This window comes from Nomascus leucogenys, chromosome 3 (genome assembly GCF_006542625.1).
Source record: "Nomascus leucogenys isolate Asia chromosome 3, Asia_NLE_v1, whole genome shotgun sequence".
In the NCBI taxonomy this organism is placed as follows: domain Eukaryota; kingdom Metazoa; phylum Chordata; class Mammalia; order Primates; family Hylobatidae; genus Nomascus; species Nomascus leucogenys.
Genome location: NC_044383.1, coordinates 55,335,441 through 55,348,695, shown reverse-complemented (window position 1 = coordinate 55,348,695; position 13,255 = coordinate 55,335,441). Strand labels below are relative to the sequence as shown.

Genomic DNA, 13,255 nt, shown 5'->3' with positions numbered 1-13,255 from the left:
CCCATGCCTATGTCCTGAATGGTATTGCCTAGGTTTTCTTCTAGAGTTTTTATGGTTTTAGGTCTAACATGTAAGTCTTTAATTCATCTTGAATAAATTTTTGTATAAGGTGTAAGGAAGGGATCCAGTTTCAGCTTTCTACATATGGCTAGCCAGTTTTCCCAGCACCATTTATTAAATAGGGAATCCTTTCCCCATTGCTTGTTTTTGTCAGGTTTGTCAATGATCAGATAGTTGTAGATATGTGGCATTATTTCTGAGGGCTCTGTTTTGTTCCATTGATCTATGTCTCTGTTTTGGTACCAGTACCATGCTGTTTTGGTTACTGTAGCCTTGCAGTATAGTTTGAAGAGAGGTAGCGTGATGCCTCCGGCTTTGTTCTTTTGGCTTAGGATTGACTTGGCGATGCGGGCTCTTTTTTGGTTCCTTATGAACTTTAAAGTAGTTTTTTCTAATTCTGTGAAGAAAGTCATTGGTAGCTTGATGAGGATGGCATTGAATCTACAAATTACCTTGGGCAGTATGGCCATTTTCACGATATTGATTCTTCCAATCCATGAGTATGGAATATTCTTCCTTTTGTTTGTATCCTCTTTTATTTCATTGAGCAGTGGTTTGTACTTCTCCTTGAAGAAGTCCTTCACATTCCTTGTAAGTTGGACTCCTAGGCATTTTATTCTCTTTGAAGCAATTGTGAATGGGAGTTCACTCATGACTTGGCTCTCTGTTTGTCTGTTATTGGTGTACAAGAATGCTTGTGATTTTTGTACATTGATTTGGTATCCTGAGACTTTGCTGAAGTTGCAGCTTAAGGAGATTTTGGGCTGAGACAATGGGGTTTTCTAGATATACAATCATGTCATCTGCAAACAGGGACGATTTGACTTCCTCTTTTCCTAATTGAATAGCCTTTATTTCCTTCTCCTGCCTGATTGCCCTGGCCAGAACTTCCAACACTATGTTGAATAGGAGTGGTGAGAGAGGGCATCCCTTAGTGTTAGAGAAACACTCAGGGCATCTAACTGAGTGTTAGAGAAACCAACTGTGAAATACCAACAGGCACAAACAAAAAAGAAGCACAAAGAAAAGCCTCTTCTCCCTAGCTCAAGAATCGGAAGACAGGAAGCCCAGAAAGACAGAAAACTTTTAGATAATAACCTCTTTATTTCAGCCAAACCTATTGAAAATACTATGTGGTGCCTCCACTAACAGCCAGCTCAAGGCAGGTGGGGAGCCTCGACTTCTATCCATGCCAGGTGCCCCAGCTTCCCACCTGGGGTAGTGTCAGAAGGTTGAGTAAGGAGTCTAGATTTTCATCCTCCACAGGTGGTAAGAAAGTCAACTTTCCCTTCCCTTCACTACAACGGTAGTGTCAGTGGAGACCTGTGGAGAGTCGGGATTTTTACCACTGCCCAGGGGTAACCAGGCCATCTCTCCCAAAGAATCAGTGGAGGCCATGTGTGAAAAAGTCATTTTGCACTTCACCCTTCCCAGCCAGGTAGGCATCCGTGGTGACCTAGTGGGAAGTTAAAACTTCCATCCCTGTCAAGCAGTAATGAAAAGACTGTCCCCTCCAATGATGTCAAAAGATGCTGAGTGAAGAACGTAAACTTCCACCCTCTTCTGGCAGTAAAAAGGCAGTGCCCCCTTCCATAGAGTGCATGGTTCCAGAGGAGGTAAGAAATATTTAAACAAGATTTGAAGTCTCATAACATAAAACCCCAAATTTTCAAATTCAAATATTAATTGTCATGCTTACAATTTGATTGAGAAAAGATAATTTCAACTTGAAAGAGGAAAGTCATACAATAGAATATTATTCAGCCTTAAAAAAGAAGAAAATGGCCGGGCGCGTAGCTCACGCTTGTAATCCCAGCACTTTGGGAGGCCGAGTCGGGCGGATCACGAGGTCAGGAGATCGAGACCACGGTGAAACCCCATCTCTACTAAAAAATACAAAAAATTAGCCGGGCATGGTGGCGGGCACCTGTAGTCCCAGCTACTCAGAGAGGCTGAGGCAGGAGAATGGTGTGAACCCGGGAGGCGGAGCTTGCAGTGAGCCAAGACTGCGCCACTGCACTCCAGCCTGGGCGACAGAGCAAGACTCGGTCTCAAAAAAAAAAAAAAAAAGAAGAAGAAGAAGAAAATTCTGAAATATGTGAGAAAGTGGGTTAACCTTGAAGTCATTAAACTAAGCGAAATAAACCAGATACAAAAGAACAACTCCTGTATGTTTCCACTTATATAAAGTACCTAAAATAGGCAAATTCATAGAATTAAATAGTGGAATGGTGATTTCCAGAGTCTAGCAGGGAGGGAGAAGTGGTAAGCTACTAATCAATGGGCACAAAATTTCAGTTAAACAAGATGAATAAATTCTAGTGATCTGCTGCATAACACTGTGCCTATAGTTAACAGTACTCTATTTCACATTTTAAAATTTGTTAATAGGATGGATATCATGTTAAGTGTTCTTTCAATAAAAAAAAAGACAATCATCCCATAAACCCAGCATTGTTGGAGGCTGAGGTGGGACGACTGCTTGAGCCTAGAAGTATGAGTCTACAGTGAGCCATGATCATGCCACTATACTCCATCCTTGGTGACAGAGTGAGACCCTGTCTCAAGCAATAAAAAGTAAAAAAAGACAATCAACCGATACAAATGCCAAGATGAAACAGATATTAAATGATCTGACAAGAATCTTAAAATAGCCAGGACAAAAATGCTTCAACAAGAAATTATGAACATGTTTGACACAAATCCAAAAAAATCAGCAAAGAAATAGAAGATGTAAAGAATAACTAGGAAGTTGGGAACCCTGCACAGGTCTACTGCTAACTGGGATTCATTCCTGGCCCCCAGTGACTCTTGCAGAGGGGATGAGTTGAACAGGCAAGGAACAACCCACTTTCGCCATGGGCCTCTGGAATCCCAGCAGGTGGAGACCTCTCTACCACCACAAACACCTGAGTTTTCAGGGAAAGCTGCTTAGAGAATTGGTAGAGGCAGAACTCAAGTCAGTTCTCCAGCCAGGGCAATCACAGAGAGTTTGATGTGGGAGCATCTGTAGTGGTGTATGCCCAGGGACACCCATCCCCCTGGGCTCAACTTGCTCTCATAGGATACTTTAGCCATAAGGGAGCTGTCTGACCAAAACTTTTCAGGGTGGCTTTGCCCATGAGACCAGGCCAGTCCAACGTGAGCACACCTTAGTCTGCTGGCCTCTCCTGGGGTAGTGTCAGAAGGTTGAGTAAGGAGTCTAGATTTTCATTCTCATCCTGCTTAGACACATCTGCTTGCAGTGTAGCCCCAGATACTTCCTGGGGGGCTGCATCATAGCTCCTGTGCTGGCAAACCACATTTGACTATCTCACAGCGGTCAGAATGGCTATTATTAAGAAGTCAAAAAATAACAGATGCTGGTGAGGTTGCAGAGAAAAGGGAACACTTATACACTGTTGGGAGTGTAAATTAGTTCAATCATTGTGGAAAGCAGTGTGGCGATTCCTCAAAAAGCTAAAAACAGAACTGCCATTTGTTCCAGCAGTCCCATTACTGGGTATATACCCAAAAGAATATAAATCATTCTACTTTAAAGACACATGCACACATATGTTCATTGCAGCATTGTTCACAATAGCAAAAATATGGAATCAACCTAAATGTCCATCAGTAGTAGACTGGATAAGGAAAACGTGGTGCATATACACCATGGAATACTATGAAGCCATAAAAAGAAAAATATCCTGTCCTTTAACATGGATGAAACCAAAGGCCTTTATTCTTAATAAACTAATGCAAGGACAGAAAACCACATATTTTATGTTCTTATAAGTGGGATCTGAATTATGAGAATACATGGACACAAAGAGGGGAGCAACAGACACGGGGACTTACCAGAGAGTGGAAGATGAGAGAAGGGAGAAGAGAGGAAAAAATAACCATTGGGTTCCAGGTTCAGTGCCTCAGTGAAAATCTGTATATCAAACCCCAGTGATATGAGTTTATCTATATAACAAACCTGCTTATGTACCCCTGAACCTAAAATTAAAGTTTTTAGAAAATAACTAAATAGAAATAAAAAATATAATAACCAAAATAAAATCTCAATAGATGAACCTAACTGCACAATGGTGGAGACAGAGGAAAGGACTGGTGATCTTGAAGATAAAATAATAGAAATTACTCAACCTGAACAACAGAAGAAAGTGGACTGTTAAAAAAATAAACAAAGCCTTAGGGACCTGGAAGGCTGTAACAATAGCTCTAAATTCATGTTAACAGAATTCTGGAGGAACAGGAGAAACACAGAGGAGCTGAAAAAGTATTTTTAAAAATAACAGTTGAAATGGTAGAAAATACGTAAATCTACCTGATTCAAGAAGCTGAGTAAGCCCCAAACAGGATACACCCAAGAAATCCATGCCAAAACACATCATAATGAAATTTCTAAAAACTAAAAACAAATATAAATCTTGAAGGCAGTAGGAAAAAAATCTTACCTATGGGGGAAAAACATTTTGAATGACAGCAGATTTCTCATCAAAAATTGTGGAGGTGAAAAGGAAGTGACACAATACTTTTCAAGTACTGGAAGAAAATAACTGTCAACTTAAGATCCTATATCCACTGAAATATCCTTCATTAATGAAGAGGAAATCAAGACATTCTCAGATGAAGAAAGACTACTGTAATTTTTCACCAGCAGACTTACTGTAATGAAATGGCCAAAGAAAATTTGCTAAACAAATTATAAAAGAAAGAATTTTAGAACATCATAAAGCAAGAAAGAAAAATAGAAAAAGTAAAACTATAGGTAAATATAATAGACATTTCTTTTATTCTTGAGTTTTCTAAATTATATTTGACAGTTGAAATAATAATTATATCACCATCTGATCTTCTAAATGTATGTAGGGAAAATATTCAAAACATTTATATTATAAATGAGGGATGTTAAAGGAGTGTAAAGGCAGGTAAGCTTGCCACACTTCAACTTAAAAAGTGTTGCAACAATAGACTGTGATAAATTATATGTGAACAATGTGATGATGGTATGACACATATGACTCCATTTAGATTATGATCTTGAAATTACAAAATTATGGAGACAGAGAGCAAAATGTTGTTTACCAATTGTTAGGGATAGTTGCAGGAAAGGATGGGTGTGACTATAAAGGGGTATAGAGAGGTATGTTACTGTTAGAATAATTTTGTACCTTAATAATGATAGTGTTTACACAAATCTGCAAGCAATAAAATGGCATAGAACTATACACATATGTTGTACCAATGCTAATTTCTTGGCTTTTATACTGCGCTGTTGCAGTATTAGATGTAACCATGACAGGAAACTGGATGAACTGAAGCACAGAACCTCTCTATAGTATCTTTACGACCCTCTGTGAATTTACAATCAGTTTCATATAATAAAATTTAAGCAAAATCTGTATCTGTCGACATAGTAATAAATTAGCTAACTTTTGAAAAAAAGTTAAGAGTGAAGAGATTTAATACATTTTTTCCTTTTTCTGGGATTTAGGAGGTCTTACATTTCAGAAAGATGGAATCATTCCAGGAGACAGTATCACCGTGTAGAACTAGATTAGGCTGTGAGCTCAGTTATTCTATCATGCATTCAAAGAAATAATGTAACTGCTTTTTGAAAAACATAATGCTAGGTGGGAAAGTCAAAGTCAAGTAAAACAAAGTCCTCACTTCCTAGAGACCTGAAGCTTATCAGGGGAATACAGGCATGTAAGCAAATCAAGGCTCTAGAGTGCTATAGATTATGTAGCTCTTTGTACAGAATATATTGAGAGTTCAAGGGAGATGTAGCACTATCAAGGCTGCCTAAAGAGAGAATGCTTCTTGAAGGAGAGAATCTTCCACCTAAGAGTTGAAGGATGAATAGTTCTTCAGATAGAAAAGGATGAAAAACAGGGCAAAGAGCTCATATATAATTTCTCTTATATATTAGCACCTAAAACTGATGGCTACTGTTCAAAAGGTACTCCATGAATATGTGAAACCCTGGGAAGTCAGGACTGTGCGGAAGGAAGGGCAATGAATTCTAATCATGAAAGGTAGGAAAAAGAATAAATTCCTATTTTTTTCCCTGAGTAGTGCTTTACCAGGGGTGCCAAAATTTATTTCTCTTGTATAATGTGTGTCTAACTAGAGACAAACTAAACAATAGAATTTTTAAAAATAAAACAAATTTTCAATGCTTTTTTTCTTTACATTTTTAAACCAGAGCTTAATGAATAATTTTAGTAAATTATTTGAATTAGTAAGTTCTACAGTTTTATATCACTTTCTGTGTTTGTTTCTAAAAAGTGTTTTTTATAAAATAGAACTGACCAAAGATTTCGATCTGCCTATTTGAAACTTTGTAATCAACAGAAGATAGAAAAATAGATCTCAAATTCTTTAGGTAATATCATATGGAAACATATCTATGGAAATTCTTTAGGTAATATCTATGGAAACATTACTATTCAAAAGTAACTTTTGAATAGTAATATCTATGGAAACATACAAAAGTTCTTGTTACTGAGTTGTTAGTAAAATGACAATTATATAACTGTTCACTACTATGTGCGAATTTAAGACTTGGAGGCTAGCGCATACTCAATAGTTTATTAAAATTGAGGCAGAAAGTCAGAAGTGGAAAACTAGTTAAACGTGATCTTTAGATCTCCACAGGATAGATGAGTTAAATGGTTGTATAAAACTCTTGTTTCTCAATAAGTAATGATTCCTCAGAAGACAGTGTTTTGTTTTCACTTCTCACAGTAACAGAATGATATTTTAGCAAACAAAAAAATCTTATTGGCATTTAAAGACACAATGGAAAAATATATGCAAATGGTGTTAGCAGAGTTGTGCATTCTATAACACATCATTTGCTGTTGTATTCGCCATGATCCCTGAAACTTCAAGTCAGGTGTTACATAGGCAAGCCAATGTTTAGAGCTAAATTTATATGATTTTTCCTCATGGTAGACAATGAGGTGCTTAAATTGGAAGCTATTCAGTTGTTATAATCCATTTAGATGGACAATAAGATAATTTATATTACAAGCCATAAAACAGGCCATTTCTGAATTTTTACTTTTATAGAGATACATATGTGAAATAACAAGGAAAAAATACAATGGTAACACATTCACTATTCAATATAGTATATGATACATATAAAATATATATATGTGTACATGTACATGACACATGTGATATATGTGTATGCATATGGAAATATGTATAATATAATATTATAACCAGGTGTCTTTCTTGAATGTGCTAATGAATATTTCCTAAATGCCGGGCACTCTACACAGTATTGTATTTTTCCTCAAGAATTTTTATCCTCAAGAATCCTAAGAGATATGTAATATTACTCTCTTCATTTAATAGGAGAGACCACTGAAGCCTAGAAAGGTTAGAAAGGTTAAGTGACTTGACCAAATTCACCCAGCTGGTAAGAGGTCGAGCCTCAAAGCTAAGATAAAATGGTGAGCCTGACTTTAAAGGCTATATACGGAGACAGTAGGTTCCCCAGACATTTCTATTGAAGTGAGTGGCCTCTAAACATGGCAAAATGCATGGGAATATGTGTCTCTTAGGCTTGTTTAACTTAATTTTTTAAAACCACAGTCAACATTTCTCAAAGGTTTCATGTAATTCACTATTGGGAATTTTTCAAAAGTCATTGCACAGCAATTTTCTAACATAGGAAAAAAATTGTGACATTTTCAAGGAATAGAAATTAAGCAGTCCATATGCCCATGTTTCTCCTGGAAATATATTTTGGCTCAGTGCTGGACCATGCATCAGAGACTGGGCAGGCTCTAGCACATGTCCCAGAGCCACTTGATTGTTTTAGCAGGAGGTACCAACACTTTAACAGAGTTAAGCCAGGCACTTGTGCAAATGAGTTCTGGATCCACCTCTGTGAATAGCTGATAGAAGACAGACTTTAAGTGTTCTAGTCTGGGAGAACTTCAGGGCATGTCATGGTGGTTTTAGTCATATGCTTACATTAACCTGCTTTACAGAATGATCGAACTAGAAGGTATCAGAGAGAATGTCTCACCTAACTCCCACATTTGGCAGCCAGGACTGGAGAATAAAGTGATTGACCCAAAGCCATGCAGATAATCAAAGGCAGAGTTAAGGGGAACTGAGATCTCCTGGCTCAAACAGTGATTTCAGCCGCTCCTAACAACAGCTGAGAAGTGGTCTTTACGTTTTGAGTATGAAACCTCCTAACTTCAGTGGCTGGAGTTTAAAGGGGAGTATTTTTGGTTTGTGTTACTGAAACAGCCACAATATCAACAATAACTAGTTTTTCTCTTCATCTTTCACCAGTATTTTCTCTCTGTTGACTCTATTCTCAGGTTTCCCAACGTAGCAGATGACTCTAGCGGCTCCAGCTTCAGCATCTTCTCAAGTTCAAGTGAAAAGGAAAAGAGAATCTCTTTTTCTTCAAACAATTTCAAACTAAAATCTTGAGTCTGATTTTTCCTGGCCAGAATTAAGCTTGTACTTATCCCTGAAAAATCATCAATGCTATGGTGATGAATTTACCAATTGAGACAGAATTTAGGTCACATAACTCTCCAAAGCCTCTTCACAACCACCTGACTCAGAGTGAGGCAGAAGTATTTGGGATATTTTCAACAGGAGAAGGGTAAATGAATGGAGAGTGCCCAAACAACTTATGTCAATTATACAATTAGAAATACAACCAAAATAAAGTACAGAAATCCGTATTTTCACCTATCTTAATAAGTGAAAGATTTATTCTGTTGAATATTTGCCATATTTCACTTTCCACATTCAGCACTCCGCAATATTTAAAGAAAGTCTCCACATACTGAACAAAGACATACCAAAATTTGTGTGACAACATATTCCTTAGATTAGTTACATTTTTTGTTTGTTTGTGTGTTTATTTATGTCACCCACACTAGATCGTGGTGGTGTGAACATGGCTCACTACAGCCTCAACATCCTGGGCCCAAGCAATCCTCCCACCTCAGCCTCCTGTGTAGCTAAGACCACAGGTGGGCACCACCATGCCCAGCTGCCTTTTAATTTTTTGTAGATATGGGGGTCTCACTTTGTTGCCCAGGCTGGTCTCAAACTCCTGGGCTCCAGCTATCCCCACAACACTTTGGTTTGGCCTCCCAAAGTGTTGGGATTACAGGTGTGAGCCAGTGCATTCAGCCTTACATTTTTTAATAAATGAATTTAAACAAAGAAGGAATAGAAACATATTTTTAAACACAACAATTAACAAACCAAAGTGTATTGCAAATTATTGGAAGGGACAGCAGAGTGAAAAAATGTTATCCCACCTGCAGGAGGTGGAAAAGGTGATAATGTGAAATAAATATTTTCACTTATCCTAATAGAGTAAAAGATTTATTCTGCTGGATATTTTCTGTATTTTACCTACCTTCCACATTCAGCACTCTGCACTCTCTTGCTCAACTATTCCTTTTAATTTTCCCATAATACAACTTTTTAATATTTTATGTAATATATGTGTTTGTTATTTCTTTGTTTTACTAACTGTGTTTCCTACTGGAATGTAAGCTTCAAAAATTCAGAGATCTTTGTCCTTGTTGCTGATATAGCCTACTGTCTAAGAGTGCCCAGCACACATGGACATGCAATAGACATTTGTTTAATGCTATAGAGTCTTATTTGGTAGCCATTAGCCATATATGACTATTTACATTTTAAGTTAGATTATTAAAATTAAGTTGATTTTAAAATTCAATACATTATTCACACTAGCCACATTTTAAATGCTCAGTAGGCACATGTAACTAGATGTTACCATGTCAGGATGATGCAGCTATAGATCATTTCCATCATTTTAGAAAGTTGTATCAGACATTGCTAGTTTAATACATGAACATTCAAAGTAATGAAGAAGATAAGCTGGTGTCATGATAATAATTGTCAGATTAATGAGATTAACATTTAAAACTAGAAAGCTACACTAAGTCTTGAAAGATTGTATAGAAAATTAGAAACAATTAAGAATGCTAAGTTCCAACAAAAAGTTATTGATAAAGTGTCAGTCTGAATTTGAATTTAGATGAATTAGGTAAAAGTAGAGAGATTGAACCCTTTGGGGACAGACCTGAAAGTGGAAATTAGTAAATCTTTTCAAAAAACCAGCACCTGGATTCATTGATTTTTTGAAGGGTTTTTTGTGTCTCTATCTCCTTCAGTTCTACTCTGATCTTAGTTATTTCTTGCCTCCTGCTAGCTTTTGAATGTGTTTGCTCTTGCTTCTCTAGTTCTTTTAATTGTGATGTTAGGGTGTCGATTTTAGATCTTTCCTGCTTTCTCTTGTGGGCATTTAGTGCTATAAATTTCCCTCTACACACTGCTTTGAATGTGTCCGAGAGATTCTGGTATGTTGTGTCTTTGTTCTCATTGGTTTCAAAGAACATCTTTATTTCTGCCTTCATTTCGTTATGTACCCAGTAGTCATTCAGGAGCAGGTTGTTCAGTTTCCATGTAGTTGAGCGGTTTTGAGTGAGTTTCTTAATCCTGAGTTCTAGTTTGATTGCACTGTGGTCTGAGAGACAGTTTGTTATAATTTCTGTTCTTTTACATTTGCTGAGAAGTGCTTTACTTCCAACTATAGCATTAGGAGATATACCTAATGTAAATGACGAGTTAATGGGTGCAGCACACCAACACGGTTTACATATGTAACAAACCTGCACGTTGTGCACTGGTACCCTAGAACTTAAAGTATAATAAAAAAGTAAAAAAATAACAGTTACTGGCAAGGTTGTGGAGAAAAAGGAATGCTTTTACACTGTTGGTGGGAGTGTAAATTAGTTCAGCCATTGTGGAAGACAGTGTGGCAATTCCTCAAAGACCTAAAGACAGAAATACCATTTGACCTAGCAAACCCATTGCTGGGTATATACCCAAAGGAACATAAATCATTATATTATAAAGACACATACACACAGATGTTCACTGCAGCACTATTTACAATCTCAGAGACATGAAATCAATATAAATGCCCATCAATGATAGACTGGATAAAGAAAATGTGGTACATATACACCATGGAATACTATGCAGCCATAAAAAATGCGATCATGACCTTTGCAGGAACATGGTTGGAGCTGGAGGCCATTGTCCCTACAGCAAACTGACAGAAACAGAAAACCAAACACTTCATGCTCTCACTTATAAGTGGGAGCTAAATGATGAGAACATATGGACACATAGAGAACACCACACACCGGGGCCTATTGAAGAGTGAAGGATAGGAGGAGAGAGAGGACCAGAAAAAAATAACTAATGGGTACTAAGCTTAATATCTGAGTGATGAAATAGTATGTACAAAAAACCCCCATGACACATGTTTATCTATGTAACAAATTTGCACTTGTACCCCTGAAATTAAAAGTTAAAAAAATGAAATCTCTGAAGTTTTTATGGTATTACTTGCCTATTAAAACTATCTGCATGTAGTAGGTACATAAAAATAAAACAATAACCTGTTAAAAACTAAACATACTAGCGTATAATTACTGAAGAACTAAAGGTTCTCTTTTTTTCTTCTTAGCTCACTTTTTGGAAAATATGATTATTATCTTCATAAATAAAGCCTCTTTATTTCATAACCAAAGGAAACCTCAGTTTTGCACTCTTACTGTTATCAGGATTGTAGATCCAAGTGATTTTTTACAATTTAAATGTTTATTTCTAGCAAGTTGCAATAATTATAGGCCACAGAATGAAGAAGGATACATTATTCTGTTGGTTTATATATATATACTAGATTATATATTGTATTAGAATTTCTTCTATTACCCTTTCTAATGTTTGTGAATACTTTTCCATTGCCTAAATAGTTTTAAAAACTGCCTCTAGTTTTCTATACCTATAAAAAATAAAAAGCAAAAAGCAAGAATGACATTTGTATTAGAAGATTATTTATGCTTACTGATCTAGAGAACTTCTTTCTCTGTGTGAAGCTTTAGAACATAATTTTATTTTCCACTAGGTGACTGTGTAAACCTAATTTTGAACAACAATCTTAATGCCACTTTTTAAAAAATTTTTGTGGATACAGAATATGTGTGTGTGTATATATATATATTTATTTATGCAGTACACAGAATGTTTTGATACAGTCATGCAATGTAAAATAAGCACATCATTGAACATGGGGTATCCATCCTCTCAAGTATTTATCCTTGGGTTACAAACAATCCAATTACATTCTTTAAATTATACAACTAAGTTATTACTGAATGTAGGCACCCTCTTGTGGTATCAATAGTAGGTCTTCCTCATTCTTTCTATTTTTTTTTTTTTACACCCATTAAAACATTCACAGCTCCCCACCAGCCTCTGACTACACTTCCCAGCCTCTGGTAACCATCTTTCTACTCTCTATGTCCATGAGTTCAATTGTTTTGATTTTTTGATCCCACAAATAAGTGAGAACATGTAATATTTGTCTTTCAGTGCCTGGCTTATTTCACCATGTCATTGCAAATGACTGGATCTCATTTTTTTTGTGGCTGAATAGTACTCCATAGTGTATCTGTACCACATTTTCTTTATTCATTCATCTGTTGATGGACACATAGGTTGCTTCCAAATCTTAGCTATTGTAAACAGTGCTGCCACAACAAACATAGGAGTGCAGATAGCTCTTTAATATACTGATTTCATTTCATTTGGGTATACACCCAGCAGTGGGATTGCGTGACCATACGGTAGCTCAATTTTTTTAGTTTTTGAGGAACTTCTGAACTATTGTACATAGTGTTTGCACTAATTTAATTCCCACCAACAGTTTACAAGTGTGCCCTTTCTCCACATCCTCACCAGCATTTTTTATTACCTGTCTTTTGGATATAAGCCATTTTAACTGGGGTAAGATGATATCAGTGTAGTTTTGGTTTGCATTTATCTGAATAATGCTACGTTTCCAACAGACCTCTTCAGAGTGTTTGATAGACCAGTGGACTAGCCACCATTCAAACATGCATGCCTACATGTATTCATTCAATACACACCAAGAACTCACTAGAGCTGCACCAGTCATTGCAGTTTTTTCAAAGGCCTCACTAGAATTTAAGCTTCATAATAGCAGAGTTTTTGTCTACTGTTTTCAATGTCATCTCTCTATCACAGAAAATGGTGCCTGGCATGTGGACGATGCTCAATAAATATTTGTCTCTTGACT

The 13,255-nt window shown here is 36.7% G+C and overlaps 1 long non-coding RNA gene across 1 annotated transcript in view; it reads left to right on the top strand.

Annotated features, from left to right (window-relative positions):
* LOC105738982 overlaps nucleotides 1-8,796 on the top strand; it is a 635,360-nt gene extending 626,564 nt beyond the window's left edge. The window contains exon 4 of the long non-coding RNA XR_001114826.2: nucleotides 8,406-8,796. This is a non-coding gene — a long non-coding RNA (uncharacterized LOC105738982). The remainder of the gene's footprint in view (nucleotides 1-8,405) is intronic.
* The last annotated feature ends 4,459 nt before the right edge of the window (nucleotides 8,797-13,255 follow it).